Genomic DNA, 21,513 nt, shown 5'->3' with positions numbered 1-21,513 from the left:
TTTTGAGATAGGATCTTGCTATGTGGTTCAAGCTGGCCTTGAATTCACTATGTAGCCCAGCTATCCTCAGACTTGTGGCAATCCTCCTGCCTCAGCCTCCCAAGTACTGAGATTATAGGCATGTGCCACCATGCCTGGCTCACACAAGACTCTTTACAGGAAGAACTTATGGCTACAATTCAAGCCCCCTTTTCTTTTCACCACAGTTACTCCTTTATTTAGGGACCTTGCAATTGTAAACACATGAAGAGCCAACAAACCAGGGCTCTTTTGCCTTTATGGTGGTGGCTAGACCCTAACTGTCAATGCTGAACCCTCTGGTCTTGAGCCTATTTCTGTCAACTGGGCCTCTTGGAATTTTAGCAAATCTAAAGGTGTGGAGAGGCCAGATGCTCTTTTTAGGATCCACCTATGGGATAATTCTTACTTTTCATTATCCGACACTGGCCAATCAAAATAAAGAATGTGAACAAGTGTGGCCGCATGGGGCCAGGCCCCACGGTGGTCCCTGGTGAGTTCTTAGGAGCATGATGTCCTATATAAAGTGTGGGTAGTGACACTGGGGGTGCTGAGGACAGGGTGTCCTTCATGCCATGCCTCAGGGCTGCTAGACTGTGAGCTCCAAGCTGGTGCTTCTGTCAGGGCATACTGGGTGGAGGATCCAGGGACCCGGGATGGCCTGCAGGAAAAGGTGAGTCCAAACGGGGTGCAGCAGCAGGATGTTTCACTTCATTTCCAGCACTTAGGGGTCCTGGGAGGCTCTATGGAAGGTTGGGCAGGTGCCACCATGACCCTCCAGACCCATCCCTATGTACCTCCTCCAGTCGAGTCCAGTCCAGGGATGATGCCCCCTCCTGCTGTTCCCCTTTGGCACCTGCAGTCAGAGACTGAACTGTATGGAAGGTGAGCCAGGAATGTGTTTAGGGGATTTCCAAAGAGCCGTATGAATGCTCTCCTAGGGCAGCGCTTCTCACTAACTAACCATACCCATGAACATGCCAGGCAGGGTGTGAGCCCCACGTCAGGGGTGTAGCACCAGCACTCTCAGGTGGGGTCGTGCTCCAAATTTGTTCACACTCACTCTGCGTGATAAGGGATTGGAAAGCCAGTGAACTGGTCTCTGTGCTGGAGGGAAGAGTGGATTGCTCAGTGGAGAAGTACGCAGGCGCCCCTTGGAGGACAGAGTGTGTGTGACTCTGGTTCTTTCCAAACTCTTGAAGAGACGGGCTGGCTGTGGGCTTCACCTGGACCCCTTTTCCCAGTACCCAAGGACTGAATGTGTATGGGCTTCAACTATTAAGCCCTCCCCACAGCGTGCTACCACAAAGATGAGGGAACACACATCCTTACTGCCTGCTGAAGGACGGCAGGTGATACCTGCACCAAGGCCTTCAGACTGGTGCACTGGGGTGTGATGTCAGATAGCATCCCGTCTCTCTTTAAAAATATGAATATCACACATAGACATTATTAGTCAAAATTTCCAAACTATCCTAAAAATAAAATGTCCTACAGAATGGCCCATTTCTTAAGTTCCAATTTTCCTGAATTTCCTTTTAATAAGAGCAAAGCTCACAGCTTCCTTATTAAGCAATGTTAAATTTTATATTTTCCACAATGAAAGAGTTTCATTTTTTAGGTGAATCTCTTCTCATATACTGTTTTTACCCAAATTATATATTTTGTTTCCTTATGTTTCATGATATACTCAACAAAAGGAAATAGAAGTCTGGTTCTACAAAGCTCTGATGGTTACAGGTTTTCAAACTAGAGGCTCTTTATTTAGTTTTTGAGATGAGTCTCACTAGGCTGCCCTGGCTGGCTTTGAACCTGTAATCAGCCTCCAAAATAGCTAGGATCATAGGTATGTGCCACCACGCCTAGCTAAACTAGAGATTTTTAAAGAACTATTTTCCTGCAAAATAATATAGTATCATGTATGCGTTTGATGCCAAATAGAATCACTCCTGGGCCTTCTTACCCTAGGAAGGGCTAGGAAACTGGTAAAACCTGCCTACTTCAAAAGTTTTGGGGCCATCACCCTGGACTGCATGTGTCTAACTGGACTTTGGCAAAGGAGAGTGCCCACCTGTATACACTAATTTGCTTAAAGACCAAAGGCACCACAGCTAAGCGGTTACAAGGCAGGGACTGACAGTTCTCAGCACCGAGGCCCCTTTTCAAGGCCCTTATCAGGCATTGTGGATAAGAGTTGGAGTATGCACCAAGGTTCTATTTCAAATTACTGCCACATATGGTGGCCACAGATGGAAAACCCAGAGCAGTTGACTCATTGGTGCCATTAATGATGACTGATCAAAGTAAGGGCCCAGCACCATGAAATTTAGCTAGCTAGGGCTCAGCAGCTCATGAGACCACAGGCAGCACTCAAGACCTGCTGCCTCTTAGCATTCAAGCTGCTTCACAGCCTTGGCCTCCGCTGCACTGGGACCTCAGATATATCAATGAAACACCCAGAATAGTACAGATCACTCGGTCCTGGATTCACTGCAGCATCAGTCTGGTTGGACAAGCCATCTCTAAACAACTGCTGTGGGCAAGGTAGGGACAGTCCTTTGCTTCCCAGACCCCTTTCCTCTGCTTCTCAGCACCTGGTGAACTCACTGTTCACAAGGGCACATGCTTCAGAGGTGCTTTCCAATGCTTCCCTGCCACAGAATACTGGATTTCCCTCTTGTAGGAAAAACACATACACACCCACCCACCAATGAGAGACATGGACTCTCATTTTCCACAGCAGCAGTAGCCCTGGCCAGGCAGACACTGCCTGAGCAGGTATGATATGCTGTCCACCCATCCTGGGGACTTTTATCTAAAACAGTGGGTACAATCAGTCTTCCATTTATTCATTCTGCAAAATCAGGACTGCCTTAAGAGCTGCATTCTAAACAGTGCATCTGCGTAGGAAGCAGATGTCTTCCACTCTGCCTCAGCCATTCTGCCTGTCTCCTAGAATTGGGAATGTAAACAATCCCTGTCAGAGAAAGAACAAGGAAGGGATGGTGCTGTGGATCTGAACTCTGAGTCCAGGGACTCATTCAAGATGACATGGCAGCTTGAGCCACGGTCACAAAGCGCCACAGCCTCAGCATGGTATGTGTCTGTGAGCAGCTTACTGATGCCTATTTCTACACCGAATCTGATGGAGCTCCTGCCACATTCTCAGTGCTGTGCAGGGCCTGTGTCTCACCATCACTTCTCCTGTGTGGCACCCAGGATATCCTGGGACAGTGGAAGAGGCTTAGATAGGAGATGAGGCTCACACCTGGTTTGCCTGATGCTCCTGCAGCATCTGGAGCAGCCCTTGTCTGGACGGGAAACTTCCTCCTACCACTACCTTTCCTAGAAGTTGTTTGATTTGTTTTTTGTTTTTGTCTTTCGGTTTTTTTGAGACAGAGTCTCACTATGTAGTTGAGACTGACCTGGAACTCACTAAATTGCCCAGGCTGGTCTCAAACTCACAGCGATCCTCCTGCCTCAGCCTCCTGAGTGCTGGGATTACAGGTGTGCGCCAACACACCCGGCCCCTAGAAGGTGTTTGAAATAACACAACAAATTTCTGACTACAGAAACAATACATGCTTACTGTGGTAATTTCTAGGCCCTATACACATACAACACATTCATCAACTGATTCCCCACAATTTAGGATGATGCTGGTGTCTCCTTTGGCAATGTTTCTGTGATTCACATAGAATGTCCAATGTTTTGTCATTAATGCTGTACACTAGGAATTTACTCAGTAAATAGTCTGCCTCAAAATACTTTTAATAAGTACACAAGATTCCAATGTATGGGATTTTTCTTCATTTCACTGATCTTGTCATTGGACATTTAATTTGATTTCACTGTTTGAGCTTACAGATGATGGGACACCTTGGGCTGTGCACAGTTCTGATCTCTTTAAGGCCAATTCGTGGGCCTGCTGGGACACCCTTCATGAGGATTTGCAGAGTATAGTGTAAAGTATTCCTTCGCAGCTGCCCTCAGCAATTCTATTCTCATTTAACCACAAAAACAAAAAGGAATTTAAAAAATTCCATCAATGGTTATCTTTAATTTGTAGGGCTAGTAATTATCTTGTATATGCTTAAAGTACTCAACAATTGTTACCAACTGCAAACAGCTCAGGACCTAATATTCAGTAGTAAACAATAATCACAGCCAGGTTTTTTGAAGAGGAGGGAAGCAAACTTGGGGTGGCAGGTGGTGATGCCTCCCCAGCCAGCTTTATCTCTGCTCCCCCTGCCCCGCCCTGCATCCTGGATGGATGTCTTATGAGTCTAGCTGTCCACACCGCAGAAGCTGCCACCAGTCGGGAGGGAGAGCACAGCAGCCCACACTCAGCATCCCACTTAATCTTTGTAAGCACTCAACAGGGAAGTGCCAGACAGATGCAGAAACTGAGGCTAAGAGGTGCTAGCCTCTGTTCCTTTTAGTGGCAAAAAGCTGGAGAGATCAGAATGGCAGAGATCCTTGTACCAAGATGCTTGATGGCAGGCAGACCCCTCCTGTGCCCACCAGTCAGGTGCATCGGGCCTGGCTCATGCCCTTTCTCATGCTGGCTCTCGCCACCCCACCAAGAATTCCTGGTCATTTCTGACTCTTGGTTTACACTGCTCCTCATTCTCAACCACTTGTTCTACTACTTCCAGCTGCACAGAGGAGGAGAAACTCCACTTCGGTGTGGCGGTACACCAGTCAGCTATGGTGCACATCACCCTGTGGCTCCAACACAGTAAAGCAGCAGCCTCCCCTGCTCATGAGCAAAGGGGCACTGGCTAAAACTGAAACAAGTTTTTAAAAGAAAGAAGAAAGCAAGAATAGAGGGAGGGAGCAGGAAGAGAACATGCTTTTCACTGTCAGGAATATCGCCACACTTGTGCTGTGAGCGGCAGACTGGTCCATTCTTCCCAGCCTCAACCTGCCTGTAGCACTGAGACCAGCCAGCCTCCTCAGGAAGCCATGTACAGATCCAAAGACTATACCACTGCACCAGAAAACAAGCAGGAACAAGATTTTATTCCTAAAGGCAAAAGAAACACCAGTGTTTTTGTTTTTGTTCAGGCTGGCCATGAACTCATATGCAGCCCAGGCTGGCCTTGAACTTGTGGTGATCCTCTTGCCTCAGTCTCCCAAGTGCTGGGATTATAGGTGTGCACCACTATGCTTGGTTTAAAACAACAACATTTTAAAAGTCTGCCATGAAAGCTGAAAGATAACGTGCCCTAATGTGCAAAAGACTTTGCCAACTCCCCAGTGGTTTTATCTTTCTCACAAACTATCTTAAAACCTGAAAACTTGTCTCCTGACCCTGCTTCCCCTTAGGCCCTAATCCATACAGCATCCCAGTGACTGAGTTCTCCACGGGCTATAAGATGCTGTCCAGGGCACAAAGTCACTAACTGGAGCTGCTGAGCATCCACAAAGACTGTCCCTGTGACTTTAAGGCTGTGAAGCTTGGCATCAAGATGTGGCCAAGAGGCTGTTTTCATGCTCTGTTCTGCCCAGAGGGGAAATGGTTCTGGGTTAGGTGCTTACTGTCTCTAACACGGTGATAAGAAGCTGCAGCTCTGAGGGGCTCTGGCATTGAAGTAGAGGCTGCTGGGAGGGATGCCTTTTTAGGGTCCACAGAGGGCCACAACTCCACAGAGTGGCGGGATGTGCCCTGCGTGAGTATCTTAAAGTGGTGGTTGCTTTTTCAGGGTTGCTTTCAAGTCAGAAAGGAAGTTTAATAAGATTTTAAAGACACGACTCAAAGCTAGTGCAGAGCATGATACAGGAGGTGGACTTCTGAGGATCTTCTGGCAGCACATGGCTCCAAGCAAAAGGAAACTGTGTCTCCTAACCCAGCACCCTGGCCTTAGGTCCATCTCATCCACCTTGTCTCCAGGAGCCACCAAATCTCTGTCCTGCTCTGATCAGGTACGTGGCCTGCCTCAGCCTGCTGGACTTGGGTGGATGTTGCCCCAGGACTTCCCTCCCCACAGGCCAGCAGGAACAAGAGGTCAGAAGTGAGGCACATATACTGTGACCCTCTCATCTTTCCTTTCAGGAAAGGAGGGTGGTTCATACTGCTCAGAGCACAATACCAGGTGCCCAGGATGCAAGTACAATAGAGAAGGTCTGGTCTGACCTATGCTGCATCTTTAGATGGTGTCTGATGACAGCTTTGTGTGGAGGCTCAATGTGTGCCTCGGGTTCTTCAGGGCTCCCCCGGTAGTTATCCTCAGCAGAGCACAAATGCACACCACTCATCTACCAGAGCAACCTATCTCCCTCCAAGATCAGGACATTCAGCTCTTGGTCACCAAGGATGCCCAGGTGGATGGAGGTGTTCGATGAGGGAGGTAGGAAGGTATCGGCCTGGTAATCAGTGGCAGGTGGCCTGCAGGGGTTGCATGCCACACTCAGTGCTACCCAAACCGTATGGCATGGGTCACTCTTGTGCTGATTCTTCACCAAGTACCATCTAGCCTCGGCCACAGCCGGTTCTCCACACGGGTGTGGAGGGCTTTCTCTACAGTGTCCCGGTACTGCAGTCTGCTTTTGGGGGCCCTGGCTTCTCAGATTAGTTCAGTTTTTAGCATACAGGGAACTTGTGGCACTTCGATCTGTGACTCTTTCCATTTTCCGCCCTCCTGTGCAGTCCTCCAGTGGTATCGCCCAGCCCCGCTGCTGTAGGGTGGTTTGTGAACTAATGTCACCATGTGCTCGTTCTAGGCTGTGACTCTGTTGAGCAGGTGATGATGGTTAACTGTCCTGGGGAATTGTGACCATGGCTTATGGCTCTGGAGCCATGGGCCTGGAAGGGGCCTTTGACCATCGGGCTGCATCGCTGTCTACTCAGGGTTACCTGCCACAACCAGCGAGTGGACAAGGCAGCCTCAGGTGTTCATGCCCTCCTCCAGAACTGGTGAGAGCAGGCAAGTGGCTGTGGTTTGCTTATCATCACATGCTTGCACCCATCCTTCTTTGTAAACTGAGTAATCAGCCTGGTGGCAAGATGATGTAGTCGGGGCAACAGCAGGGGAGCAGGGCACCTGGGGGCTGTGAGACATACCTGTCACTTTGGGTTACAAACAGCACAGGAAATACGAAAATAGGACCATGCATCCATTGGAGAAAAGGGAGGCAACACTCAAGGGATCAGGATGAGGGAAGAAGCAGTCACAGCATGAGGACATATTCTGGGAGAGATACCAGGATCACTCAGGCCCCCTCTGACTTTAATATATAGTCTTCAAATAAACTCTCCTCAGGTGGAATTTCAGAAGGCTGAGAGCTTGTAACAAGATTTTTTTTTTTTTTCTGGTACCAGGGATTAACTCAGGACCTTGTGCTTTCAAGGCAGGCCCAGTGCCACTGAGTTAAATCCCAGGCCCTAACAAGCTTTTGATAAAACAAAAAACAGTAACCTACAGCGCTAGTTTTCACCTAAGTAGTGTTTTGTATAACTTTTAAGCAATCTTTTATTTCTACTAACACAGAAAGAAAGAAGCCCTAGGGTTCTGGGTCTTACCTTACTTTCGGTGTGTTTTTGGGCATCCTGTCCAGTACATGCACTTGCTCGGATGTGCCCCACTAACCACTCTCCAGGACGGTGGTGGGGTGGGGAGGTGGTGCTGACCCTGATACGAGCAAAGGGGTAGGAAGGGAACAGAAGGGCAGACAAAGCTTTCTACCGAAGCAAACCCTAGTTTGGCACTTTGTTATTTCCCTTCCAGCGCTGCATGGGGCACAGAGGCAGAGTACTTGCTTGGCAAGCAAAGAACCCAAGTCACTTGTATTTCCTATTGGAAAAAAACAGAAGCAAATGTAATAATTAAAGCACCCAAATGCTATCCTGGCACACTTAGGTCAGACTGCTGGCATTCTGGTGTATCTCTTCTAACAAGTCATCCCAGAAAGCCTGTGCAGTGTCCTCCCCTCCAGAGTCCTCAGTACACTCTTGCCTTTGGAGAGGCCACTCTGGCAGATGTCTCTACCTTCTCCAAGAAAGTCTCCAGGGACAGAGGGTGTCCCTGTGGGGCAGGCAGGCAGTGTCATAAGGCAGCCCAGGAGGCCCGCATCAGCTGCTGCCTCATCACTAGCTTAAACACGTTCCTTGTGCATGTGTTTAAAACATTTTTGATAAAAAATATATATAACAAAATGTATCATTTTGAGCCCTGCTTTGTTTTGCAGAACTGCGGAGTGAACTTATGGCCTTGGCTCAGTAAGTGGTCTTACCACTGATCTACATCCATAGCCCTTTTTATTCTTCTAAAGTTGCCCAGGCTGGCCTCAAACTTGTGAACCTTCTGCCTCAGCCTCCCAAGTAGATGGGATTATAGGTGTGTGCCACCACATCTCACTTTAACATTTTTAAAGCCTACAATTCAGTGGTTTTAGTATATTGTGGAATCATTGCCACTATTGAATCACTGAACATTTTCATCCCACCCAAAAGGAACTCTGTACCTCCTAATGCCTCTTCTTTCCTGCCGTGACATCCTTTAACTGACCTTCTGTCTCTATGGATTTTCCTGTTGTGGACACTCTGTACCGCGTAGTCCTTTGTCTGCCTTCTTTGGTGTCATGTGATGTTTCCATGCATCATTCACATTTTACGTCCTTCATTTCCTTGTGTGGCTGATAACACTCTAGTGCCCAGAGAGACTGCATTTGTTCATTTACTCGGCCACAGATGCACATTGGCTTGTTTCCACCTTTGCTTACTGTGAATAATGCTGCTATGGACATATACATGTGCAAGTTTTAAGTTCTCTATTTTCTTTGTGCCGAGGATTGAATCCAGGCTTGCACATGCTAAACATGTGCTCTACGACTGAGCCATATTCCTCGTTGAACTTTTCTTAGGAACTGCCAGATTGTTTTCCACAGTGGCTGCCACATTTTATATTCTACCAGTAATGTATGAGGGCTCTGATTTCTTCTCTATATTCTTGACAACATTCTTGTCTTTGACCATAGCCATCTTAGTAGATGTGGTTTTCACTTGCATTTTTCTCATGACTAGTGATGTCAAATGTCTTCTCATATGCATTTTTGCACTTTATCTTCTTTGGACAGATGTCGATTCAGATCCTTTGTCCATTTCAATTTAAATTTTTTATTAATGGTGTGAATTTTTTTTTCTTTTGGTACCGGGGATTGAACTCAGGACCTTGCACTTGCAAGGCAGATGCTGCACCACTAAGCTAAATCCCTGGCCCTGATGTGGATATTCTTTATATATCCTGGATACAAATATCTTAGAATGTATATGATTTGCAAATATTTCCTTCTGTTCTGTGAGATCTCTTTTCATTTCAAAATAGTGTCCTTTGACAGACAACAATTTAAAATTTCCATGAAGTACAATTTATCTATTTTTCCTTTTGTTGCTTGTGCTTTGGTTTGTTATATTTAAGAAATCACTACTCATTCCAAAGTCATGTTCCTGTGCATTTCTAAGTAAAGTAGCATACAACATAACTGTTGTTCTAGTTTATTAAAACAGAAATGCAAATATCACCTTGTGCTTCTGTCTGCCTTGCGAAAGTGGTCTCACCCTGAATACCAGGCACTAACCAAAGCTGTCTAGATGGAGCGTGATGTGAAAACAAGCAAGCCAACAACCCAATGTATAAAATCCTAATTTGGAAATGACATCATGTTCAGCTGCCCCAACTCCACACAGTGGTGATATACACCCAGAGTCACACTGTTCTGGGCTCCTGAAAAGAATATCATTTAGAAGAAGAAAAGACACAGACGTACTGGGGGCAGAGTCCTGGCTGGTACTAAAGCAACCTGCTGAGAAGAGGTTACAGCTAGCCCTGGGGACATTCACCTAGACAAGAAGGAAGAAAGAAATAGATGCTGATTTTTTTTGTTAAATTAATTTATTCAAACAATGACTCTTTCCTGAAAGCTTCAAAGTAAAAATAAACCTAACACCAACAACCCTTTCCCTGCCAAGACAAAACTAGGCCTGGGTTTGGAGGAGGCCTCTGGACTGCTCCTCAGTAAGTGGGCTTTCAAAGCCCATCACATAGAAGGGCCACCATATAAAAGCCACTATGCTCAGTCTTATGGCAGCACCCAAAGCTCTTCCAAGGAGCTTCAGTGCCCCGGTCTAGAGCAGGTACTGATGCTGCTGTTCTCAGCTCCAAGATTTTAGGGTTGGGAAGTACTCTTTGGTTTGGTCCAAGCACAGAGACACCGTCCACTGCATGGAGCTGTTGGCTTTAGGAAGCTGTACACCATTCTGAGCCCAGTTATAGCACCTTTAACTTGAGGACACATTGCCCCAAAAGACTCAAAAGCTTCACGCCTCTCACACTTGGGGAAGTTTGTGGCTAAGCCTATTTTCTGCAACCCCTGTGCCTCCCAGAAGGCTACTGCTGAGGACTGACACATCTGTCTCTCAAAAGTCACCAAAGGCTATGTGAGAGCTGCCACCCACTTCCTGGCTGCTCATACATAGCCTTTGAGGTGAACACACTGTCTTCTGACAGAGAAAAAACTGAGGCTGCAGGCCTGGGTAAGGCACTCTGGCTCCTGTTCAGGAGGAAACTCTGTCCTCTTGCCAGGGTAAAAAGGTGCATTGTGGAAACTCGTGCATCCATCTGCTCATTCACCCTGCCAGCATGCAGAGGGAGTTTAACATAGGCCAGACACCTTCCCAGACACTAGGAGTGTGAGGATGAACAGATGAGGTTTAGTGAACACCATGGAAGGGAAATGCTGCACAATCCTGCCCTTTGCTGGAAGTCTACTGTGTCATTTTCCCCTAGACTGTCTGGTGAAACTAAACCACACCATATATAGTTCATAAGTAAAACAACACTCCAGTTAACTGTTTTGGTGCAGAAGTAGAGAATACACTACCTACAAGAGGCAGCTCAGGCTGCTGTCCCAAGGCACCCAGATCCCTGGCTTTAGCAACAGCCTCACCTGCTCATGTGGCAGGAACCAAGCCTGCTTCCACCTTCTTGCTGTGTGTGTCACTTCCTATGACACAAGCTTCTTGGGTCAGGTTATGCCCTTATGACCTTGTTTAACTTGCAGGGCTTCATGCAGACCCTACTGGGAGCATGGGTTTCAAAAGATGAATCTAGGGAACATGATTCAGCCCACAATACCACATATGCTTTTTCATAATTGCTCTCTCCTAGAAATTCATACTGTAGTTGGAAGCACTAGTGATACAGAAAAGTGCAATAGAAAGAAGGAATAACAGCTTATAGTCTAGGGAAACATGAACCAGAGAAGATTGCCTGCCTAGTTTCAAAGTCCATGCATTTGTGCTTCTTAGGTTTTCCTGTGCCTCCACCAGGAAGGAGCCTCAACACACTAAGAGGACCGATGGATAGACCTGTGTGCTTGCTGTAAACTTAGGACACAGAGGCACTTTTCAAAACTCGTGCCTTCCTATTTCAACTCTTGACACAATTCCCATTTGAGTGATATACTGTACATTTCCTTCAAAATGAAAAACAAAAACAAATGAAAACAAAATGGCCCCCAAATCCATGCAAGCAGTTGATCTTGAATGTCAGCTCCTGCCTGGTCCTAGCCTCAAGGGAAAATATAGTAAGAGTAACTCAGGTTCAGCTGGATAGACGTGGACATTCTATGGGGCTGGAAGAAAAGAGGAAAAGAAAAGCACAAGTTGGCCCTAGAAGGGCTTCTCCCTCCACCTGCCCAGTCTCCCCCTCATGTGGTAACACATGGAACAATAGCTGGGGAAAGCTGTGCCCCATCCAGGACCTTCTCCTGCACCTGGTGCAATGCTCTGGGGATGCCTCAGTGTTCACTGATGTGGACATGGGCCACAAGAAGATATTACTAGTGTACATAGTCCCTCAGAAGTCCTGAGAAATGGGAAACATGCATGTACACACACGAACACAGGGTAAGCGGCGTACTGTACGCCATCATGGACGGGAAGTGGTGACTTTGTTTTGTGTGCTTGGTTTTAGTGAACACAATTCTGGTTTATCCCTGAAAACCAGCCAACACAGGAACTGAGCACTCTGAGTCAAGGGACCTGCCCTGTGCCCACATGCATCTTGGGGTGACACCCTTTGAAGAAAAGAGACAGGGTGCACAGGGACCTCTGACTATTCATTGTAGCTGCAAGGATCACAACACCTACCTCTCTTGCTAGTTTCAGTGGAGGGATGGTCTCCAGAGCTCTTGAAGGGCTCAGGGTTGCAAACTTGGTGTCCTTTCGGCAACTCCCCTGGGGGCCTGTGTGTCTTTGGCCACCAATCCTGGCCTTGTGAACTCTGTCTATAGCCACTGCTTCTGAAGGAGCCAGTAGCCCCTGCTCTGCTCCTCACTGTGTACCCACTCCCCTTACCCTGCAATGGCACTGTTCCCTCTCGGAAGAATTCTCCCCAGGACACGGAGAGCCAAGGAGACATGCATGCTCTTGGAGAACCCACAGGGAGGAAATAACATACCAGCTTCTGGCCTGACCTTGCAATTATGATGACTTCATGGGGCTGTGAGGTGGAGCCCTCTGGAGTTTGAAGGCACAGTCCTTTAGTACAGCACATGAGAATGAGAGCACCTAAGCTCATCTTATCCACGTAAACGCACAAGCAGAAAACCAGGATAAGCAGAGCAGGTGGGTGGGGACAGGAGCAAGAGCCACTACATGGATGTTGGACCACTACGGATTTAGCATAAGGGAAAGAAGCAGTTTAGGGCAGCTTAGTCCCCTTGAGTGTCTCTTCCACGAGCAGAAGATTGCTGATACAGCAAGGTTCTTCTTTTCCTGCCCTGGCCCTCCCTCCACTCACAGATTGCACCAACTCCAATCAGCCTAAAGGGCTCATACCACTGGCTCCTCTTCTTGGGGGGGAGCAAAAGCGGCAGCAGAAAGAAGAGCCCCTGTGGGAAGGTGGTGCCCTGCGAAGCCAGTGCAAAAAACCAGGTCAGGGTCCAGGAAAAGAGAACAAACTACCTGGGACAATTTCTTATTTCATACATTTTCCAGAGTCCATGAAAAGAAGGGCAGCTGATCACAAGGTACCAATGGGAACAGGTACTTCTCAGACCTCCTGGCAGGGAATGGTGAGAACTGGGCATGGTGCCATGGTCAAGCCTAAGTGGCACAGCCCACAGCACTTTTAAAGGAAGGGCCTAAGGAAACTTTATTTTTTTTAAACTAGAGGGGAACATTTTCACTTGGTAATCCCAGGAGCTGAAGTCACTCTGGTGAGATGCAGCAATGCAACCCTCAATGCTTGGCAAGGCTGGGAAGGGGTGGAATTGCCCTCTGGCAGCTGACTCACCCACTCGATTGTAGCAGACATGCCCTCCCACCCACTTATGTTCTCTTGCCAGGGTGTGCCCTGACTTCACCAAGTCATTGCTCCAAACCACTGCAGAAGGGCTGAAATGGGCCCCATGGCATGGAACTGCCCGTTGGATGGCCCACTTGGGAGGTCTTCCTTCCCCTCATACCCTTCAGATCACTACCCTGGGCCTATAGCAGTTGGCTCAGCATTTCTCCAGCCCTAACCAGGCCTTTGCCTCCTCATGGGATAGGACAGCAGTGATAATGCCCACATCTGGGTGACATGATGCCTGGTGGCCATTATTACCATACCAAGTACCTAATGGAGACATCTGCTAAGACAGGTTAGGGCTGATGATCAGAAGAAAATGGTTTTGGTAATGCAGAATCCAAAATGATCACGTTCACACTTTAGTTACGACTGACAGTCCAGGGAGCACAAGTTAGGCTCATGCTCAGGAGCTTCCTCCACCCCTGTCCAAAGGCAAAGTCTGACACAGGCTGCCCATGGCGACTCTGGCAGTGCTAAAATTCAGTATCCATAGAGAAGGAGCACAGAGGAAATTGAGTAAGGCAGGGGAATGTGCAGAACACCTGCTGGGACAGCAGATGTTAGTGGCTTGCTTGCCTGAGTGGAGTTTGGCCTTGACACTGGGGGAGGAGCCTGTGCTAACCTGAGGCTCCTGCTGGTGGAAATTCCTCTGCAGAGCCTGGCAGTGCAGGGGCAGGTGCTGGCAGGCAGGGACTTGAAGCTGGGAGGGACTTGGTGGAAGGGAAGGAAGCGCCATCACCTTCTTGGGGAGGGACTCTGACCTCTGACCTCTCACAGGGTCCCCAAGTGAGGTGACCCTCTGATCCATGGTTGTATCCCAGCACTAATGGGGACCCTCCACAGGTCCACTCTCTGGAGTCCTTACTCTCTGCCAATGGCCCTGGATGTTTCTGGGGGCAATGTTGAATGACAGGAAAATTTAGCATCACTTTGTAGGAAGTGGGCCTGACCCCAGCACCTGACACTCAAGGCTGGGCTGGCCTTTCCCAGGGGTGGTGCTGGCCCAGTTACATCTGCCCTCAGCCCAGGTTAGGGGAACACTACTATCATCTACTTGGTATAGGTCAGGGATGCTTATATACAAACTGCACTGTACAGGACATACCATGGCAAAGACTTATTTACCAAAATGTCAGGAGTGCTGAGGAAGAGCCTTCCTTCTCTCACACACACACTCCAGCAGCAAAGGAAGGGGGTTCTTCGGTGGCCTGCCTGAATTCTTACAAGAATCTCTACAGAGGAGTATGGGCTGGGAACAGCTCTGGCTCAGAGCCCGGGAGGCAGGAACAAGATTTCCATCAGGCCCAGAGCCATTCAGAACTGGTTCTTCTACCCTCCGTTTCCCAAAGTCCAAAGCCCCACCAGGTATCTCCCACAGTCCTGGGAGCGATCTGCGTTTGTCCCCCTCTGCAGATGTGGAAGTGTGGAAGCCGGTCCCATCTGACAGGGCTGTGTTCTACCAGGCTCTGTAACCGTATGAGTGGTGCATAGGGTAGATGCCAGAACCACATCTCCTGTGCAGACCCTCCAGTCCCTTCTGCTCAGCAGGAAACAAGCTGCAAGCAGGAAGGCAGCCCAGCTAGAAGAGCCCAGCAGTCCTCCTTTACTCCTGGCTGCTTCTGCCCCTCCCGTAACTACCTGTCCCACTCCTGAAATACCTGGCCACCAGCTGACCTCCTGTCCCATTCCTCACTAGCAGCTGCAGCCAACCACAGCAAGACAGACACTTGGCAAGATACACCATGGGGCAGGCCCCAAAGAGGTTCTGTACCCAACTTGAGATCCTGAAAATACCCTCAGAAAACAATCAATTCACCGGTGCAAAAATAAACATATGCTTGTCTTTGCTTCATGATGGCTAAGGAATCAATCTTTCCATGTTTTGATACTTTGACTCTATATTTGTTTCCAGTAATATATGAAAAGAAACACTAACGATTATTTCACACTTTAGGGTAGTATTTTTGGTCAATGTGTTCTGGAAACAACACCAGACTTGTAAAACAACTTTGACAGGGAAAAAAGGAGCTAATCACACTGTGCCAGCTGGAGGAGGCAGGGTAGCGTTAATTTTGAATCTGCCTTGTGTTCCCAGTTGAGGAACATTCACAGGGCTTATCAAAAGTAAGATTCTTCAAAAAGTCATGACTTATTACTAGATTGGACGAGTATTTTTGGAAACTTTTATTGTGTGTGGTACCACAGATCTTTTTAATCAATGCTAGTTTTATTTTTCAGTTCTAGGTGCACAGCTGGATATTTGGCTAAACATCCATGTGCCAAAAAGCTTCAAGCTACACCCTATGCGGCCAGAAATCTTTCCTGCATCCTTCCTTTCCTCTCCTGTGAAGGGCAACGGCCCAGGCTGCACAGAGGGGCCAGCTTGGAGGCAGTCAGCTCTGCTCCAGGACACATTCTGAGACGCAGCAAAGAGAGGTGTGCCGTAAGTACAGGAAGGTGTGAATAAAGATCCAGCTTTCTTTCGGAATGTGGTTTCTGCAAGGAAGTTAAGGATGAATCGGAGAGCCTCGCAATGTGAAATACTAAGTTAAGGAAAAGATTTCTACAGGACAGGAAATCAGTGAGCACAGGGAAGAGAACCACCACACAAAGAGGGAGTGGCAAAGTACTCGAGCTGCCCAATGGCTCTAAAACAATCACCAAAAGACAAGTAGCCAGGTCAGGCTTCTTCTGCAGCCATAGAAATCTGCCAGCTTTGATGGGTCAGGCACAGCCAGTTTCCTGAAGGCAATACCACTGAGGATAGGCAAAGGGCTGGCAAACTCCCTATGACCTGGGACGAAGCATGCAAAGCCCAGAGCTCAGCTTAGTCCACAGCAGCTTTCTCCCCAGATGCTAGCAGGCCAGAACTCATTTCATCTTTTGCCTGGGTCTCTGTAGCTGGGATAAACTCATTTGTTTCAGCAAGCATTCCTTGGTTTAGCACTCAGAGCTCGCTGGAGCATGAAGGGATGAATTTAGCAAAGTCAGTAATGACCTTGCCATATTAATACCAGCCTTTGCAGGGTTTTTGTTTGTTGGTTGGTGGTATCAGGGATAGAACTAAGGTCCTTGTGCTTGCGAGGCTGGAAGAGGAACCACTGAGCCAAACCCTCGGCCCACAGCATTCACAGTTATTAGGTAACTTTTAACTAATGAAAAATGGAAAATACAATAAATAAGCCCTCTAAATAAAATTTAAATCTCTTCAGTCAGGGAGTCAACAGATGCACATACGGGAGCCACATGAGTGGATACAAACTGGAATTATGATTCTGATGTCAACTGTGCAGCAGGGGAGATGCTGGTCAGAGCACTGTCACTCATATTTCATGGGCTTTCTTTACAAATATGCTAGTGATCATGCAACTTTGTTTCCCTGGCCCTTTTTATTTTCAGAATAGAATGAAGTTAACAATCCACCACAAATGATTTCCTTCTGATGTGAAAAAGAAAGATGAGGTCTTCAACCAGACAAAGGACACTCATGAAAACCCACAGCCAAAGGCGCTCTCAACAGGGAGGCTGGATGACTCCTTGGAAGTCAGAACAAGATAAGGATGGATGTCCATTCTAACCCCTTCTAGCCAGGCTAATTAAATGAGAAAAAAGTAACAGGGATTTTATATAGGTAATAAAATTCTTTCTGGTGCAATTGCTAGGTAACATGGTAACTCTTTACTTAACTCTCTGAGGACAGCAGCTGAACTAAGTGCACCTGGCTATACACAAGCTTGGATGTGAATGTTCACCACAGCATTATTTGCAAGGGCCAAGGAAACGTGGTCCATCGGTACCATGGAATGTTATTCTGCCCTAAGAAAGAATGCAGAAAGGCCCATGCTACAACATGGATGAACGTTGAAACCACTATGTGGAGTGGAAGTAACCAGACATAAAAAACCATGTATGATTCCATTTATACAAAATGTCCAGAATAGAGTCTCAACATGGATTAGTTGTTTCTGGAGCAGGTGGAGGGGCATGGGACTTACTGCTAATGGGATGGAGACTTCTTTTTTGAAGCTCCTCCTCCTGTATATTCACACCTGCTAGACGAGCAGCGCTCTTCTCAGTGTTCTTAGTTCCCACTCCAGGCCCGGGGTGACCACAGGTGACACTTATAAGATCGATTACTGAGACTCAAGAGTGAGTCTCCTGAGACCAGCATTTAACAGATGAGGAAAGAGGTGCAAGGGAAAGATAACTTGCCATGGCCATATGACTGTTGAGTTATGAAGCAGGGCTCACTTTTAATCACTGGGTTCAGTAAATAGGACGCTGGTAGTTCTGAGGCACAAGACTGGGAAAACTGAAGCTCTGGGTGATGCTCTCAGGCAGTATATTTAACTAAAAATACTCGATGGAAGTGCAATGCCTTAGGCAATAATGTCCCGCTAGCCTTATACTGTTCTATCTCTCCTCAGCCTCTGCTGCAGTTGAATTAGATGCTATTTTGACAGCAGGACTTCGTACACTAGGGAGCATAAACCACATGCCCAGGTGCCCAGCCCTGTCAGAGGCCCACATTGCTAGTACTACCACCAAGAATGCTGAAAGCCCTCACAGGCCAACTCATGACAAACCTTTGTGGGTGTCTGGGAAAAAAGGATTTGGATTCCAGAGCTGGCTTTTTTTCCAATAAGAACATTTTTTTGTAACTCAGAGCTGAGAATTTCAAGCATCAGTACTTCTGAGGCTTGGATACCTCCTTACACCACCCTTTAATCCTGAAATGTCTGTCCCAGGCACCAAAAGTCACCCGGCTGCAAGTTCCACCAGCCTATGCCCTGACACACATTTCCAAGGGATGAATAATACCAGAGAGAACTTCAGCCTCTTCAGACTCTCATTTTTCCAGAGGAAGAATTGCTTGCCTCTTGCCCCTCAATTTTTCCCATGCAGGAGAAAGGAAAGAAATGTGTCCACTGAAAGATTTCCTGTACAGATGCAGGGCAGAGGTGGACAGGGACTCAGCCACTTGCCTTCCTGGACGGCTGGGCAGAGCCAAGTGATGGGCTACAGGAAGATTAGGCCTCTTCACATCCAAGAATTGGCAGATTTGCCATGTCCCTGAGCACTGTGGCAGAATACCATCCACTGCCCCTAAGGGCCACTTGGCACAACCTGGCCCTGCCTGGCTTGGCCCTGCCGCCTGACCCTCCAAGGCTCTGGGTGGAGGGTCCACTGGGGGGCTGTCCACATGTCGTCTCCACCCCAGCTTGCTCTGCAGCCTAGCTGATTCAGCCTGTATTTATGCGATACTGTAGTGGTTACCAGAAAGCACAACTGTAATAGCAATAACCAAAAATAACTGTTGGCAGAAAAACCTATATTTAGGGTAGTCCTTCTTCAGCAATTCTCATGGCTTTGCTAAGCCATCAGTCTAACTGTCATCATCTTTCTTTCAAAGGACATTGCAGAAGCCCCACACAGGGCCTGGGGGGCCACCAAGGAGGTCTTCATGGGAAAGGATACAGGGCCTTCCCCATCCACAGTTACGAGACTGATCACTGTACAACAAACCATCCTCAAGACAAAGAAGGCTGTAGGTCCTTCTCCACAGAGGACATTGGCAGATGTGCCTGTGGTTCTTCATGAAGCCAGTAGGAAATGCCAGGGGAAGAATTTCCCCTTTCTTCCAAGTCTTAACAAGAGGACCACTAATGTCAGCTGCGTGCGGTTAGTCCACCAGTAAGTACCACATCAGAAGTCCATGGGTTGGGCAATTCCTCAGGCTCAGGGTCTGCTCAGGTCTGCTGGCTCAGACCCCCTGGAGAGCTGGCTCCAAGCACATGCCCTAGAGGCCCCCTCAGTTCCGAGGCTTTTCCTCTGTCTACTTCCATCCTAGATATATCCAAGGATGAAAGTGGTAGAGCAAAACAACTGACAAAGGCTCAGAGCCAAGTAAAATACTGCTAAGAAAAACATTTTTAAACAGCTAGGTTGAGATATCATATAGTATATGATTTATTTACCATGCAGTTCACTTGATAAAAGTGTACAATTCAATGGCTTTCAGTACATTCAGAGTTATGTAGCCATCACCACAATCTAATTCCAGAACATTTTCATCACTCCAAGAAGAAACCCCAAACTTGCTGGTTCCCTCCTCCATCCTCAGGTCACCACCCCAAGGCTGTGACTTTCCCTGGCTTACGTATCAGTCCAGAGCCAATGCAAATAGAAGCCAACACGAACATGGATCTGTCTTTTTTCCTTTTGTTGGGTGAGGGGAGAAGCAAGAAAGGGGATAAAAAAAGAATTAAGATATGTCATGTACAAGTACCAACTCCCCACAAGGAATGTAATCATTATGTACTGCAAACAGATATTAATAAAAATTGAAGAAAAAATGAGTATGGACCTGATTTTCTACTTAAAGACTCTGGAATTTGAGAATTGAACAAGTCATCTTCCTACATTTCAAAGAAGCTGTCAAGTGCACTGTGACTATCTAGACCCAGATGCATGAAGCGGTAAAGGGGAAGAGGATGGAGACAGAGGAGTCTGAGCAACTGCCTTTTCGGGTAGGCAAACTCTGACAGGGCTCAGCCTGACTGTGCATTTGCCTCTGGTCCAGATTTTGTCACTGAAGGCTACTATGCAGCCCATATACACTAGCGCAGTTGAGTTTGTAGCCTGCAGGCCTGACTCACAGAAATGTATTCTACAATCAAGTACAGGACTGAGTTGTGACACGTGCATTTGTACCCACAGTATGGGAGGAACAGAGAGAGCATCAGGGTTTTTGCAGCAGACTTGTATAGAACCCCACCAGTTGTCTGACACCATACACCTCCAGAACGTCCATTGGCTCTTTGAATCTCAATTTTGTGCTCTGTAAAAGGGGCAACTGCTCTCCTCAGAGGGGTGTAAAAGGGGGAAACCTTGGGCTTGAGAAAGGACAGGTGGAGTAGGCATGGATAGAAGTGTGCGTGTGAAGCCAATAGGGAAGGTGCTCCAGTTCTTCTGTGAGGCTCAGAAGTCCTTGAGTTCCAGAGGGACAACAAAATCACTGCCCGTGTATGGGAACAGAGTGTGTTAAGTCCGTGCCCAAAACAACAGACAGGAATTATATACACCTGATATGCAGAGTTTCTGCATTTTCTCAACCTGTAGTGCAGCCTGGAGACTTTTACACGCCCTCTATTTTAGTCTGCGAAGCCACCACAGCAGCATTGGGATATGAGAATTAACTGGCTCCATAACATCAGCTGTACAGGGACTTAATAACAAGCAGTAAAAATTATGTTTTACTTTCAGAAGTACCAGACCACAGACAGAAAGGTCTATGAAGGCTGATTTCCAAGGGCCTTGTTGACAAACCCTGGGAACTACAGAGGGTCTAGAACAATGAACTCCTCATGTCGATCTGGCCACCTCCCTAAGTCCTGCCAAAAAGCTGCTGGACACTTGGCCACCACCTAGGCTTGTCCGTACCACAGAGGAATAATTTTAATGCCTCTTTACTGGATTCAAGTTACAGGCAGTGTGCACACATCAACTATATTGCCTCCATCATGAATACAGCAGAAACTCCTTCTACAAAACCACTGGATTTGGATGACAGAATGTCTTCCCTGGCCTGGTGCTACTGCTGTGTAGAGTCCTGTGAGGAGGCCACAGGCCTCTAAGACCTGCATCCATGCTGTGCCTTTTCTGTGCTTTAGCACAGCCAGAGAGGGGCCTTGTGCATTTCTGCAAACTTGAATAAGTTTCACAGCTTGTTTAGTTCTTTCTGTTTTCCTTCCTCTCTGTCTCACTTAAAGGAAGACCCTGTTCAGCAAGAGAAAGATGGAGAAGAAAGCACCACTCAAGGTAGCAGAGACCACACTGCAGCTCACAGCACGCAGCCTCCACAGGAGTTTCTGAGACACTGAGAAGCAGACACAAACTACTGGGAGCTCAGACCCAAGACCTCTACTGTTTCTTTCATATATTCTCAAATAGTTTGTGAAAAAAATTCTTGAACCATTTAGGGTTTGATATATAAGAAAATCAAGTCTACAAATGTCTGCGTACAACATGAATAGATTTGCCTAAGAGCTGGGGGAGGTTGAAACTTGCCTTAGCTACGTCTCAGTCCTTCCTTATAAACAAGAGCTGGACTAGATGACCCTTAAACTTCCAGCAGTTT

General features: G+C 47.3%; 1 protein-coding gene and 1 long non-coding RNA gene across 5 annotated transcripts in view; one reads left to right on the top strand and one right to left on the bottom strand.

Annotated features, from left to right (window-relative positions):
• Pard6g (par-6 family cell polarity regulator gamma) overlaps positions 1-21,513 on the bottom strand; it is a 144,423-nt gene that overhangs the window by 3,793 nt on the left and 119,117 nt on the right. The window lies entirely within an intron of this gene.
• LOC104854763 lies at positions 5,743-19,618 on the top strand. 2 transcript variants are annotated; one of them, XR_004514761.1, is made up of 5 exons: positions 5,743-5,946; positions 15,612-15,816; positions 16,773-17,004; positions 18,787-19,067; positions 19,438-19,618. It is a non-coding gene; the product is annotated as an uncharacterized LOC104854763 (long non-coding RNA). The 2 variants fall into 2 exon arrangements; XR_778208.3 differs by having other exon boundaries at positions 16,773-19,067.

Source organism: Fukomys damarensis, unplaced genomic scaffold (genome assembly GCF_012274545.1).
Source record: "Fukomys damarensis isolate Sample0158 unplaced genomic scaffold, DMR_v1.0_HiC HiC_scaffold_30, whole genome shotgun sequence".
In the NCBI taxonomy this organism is placed as follows: domain Eukaryota; kingdom Metazoa; phylum Chordata; class Mammalia; order Rodentia; family Bathyergidae; genus Fukomys; species Fukomys damarensis.
Note: the sequence above shows the minus strand (reverse complement) of the source record. Positions and strands in the feature narration are given on the sequence as shown.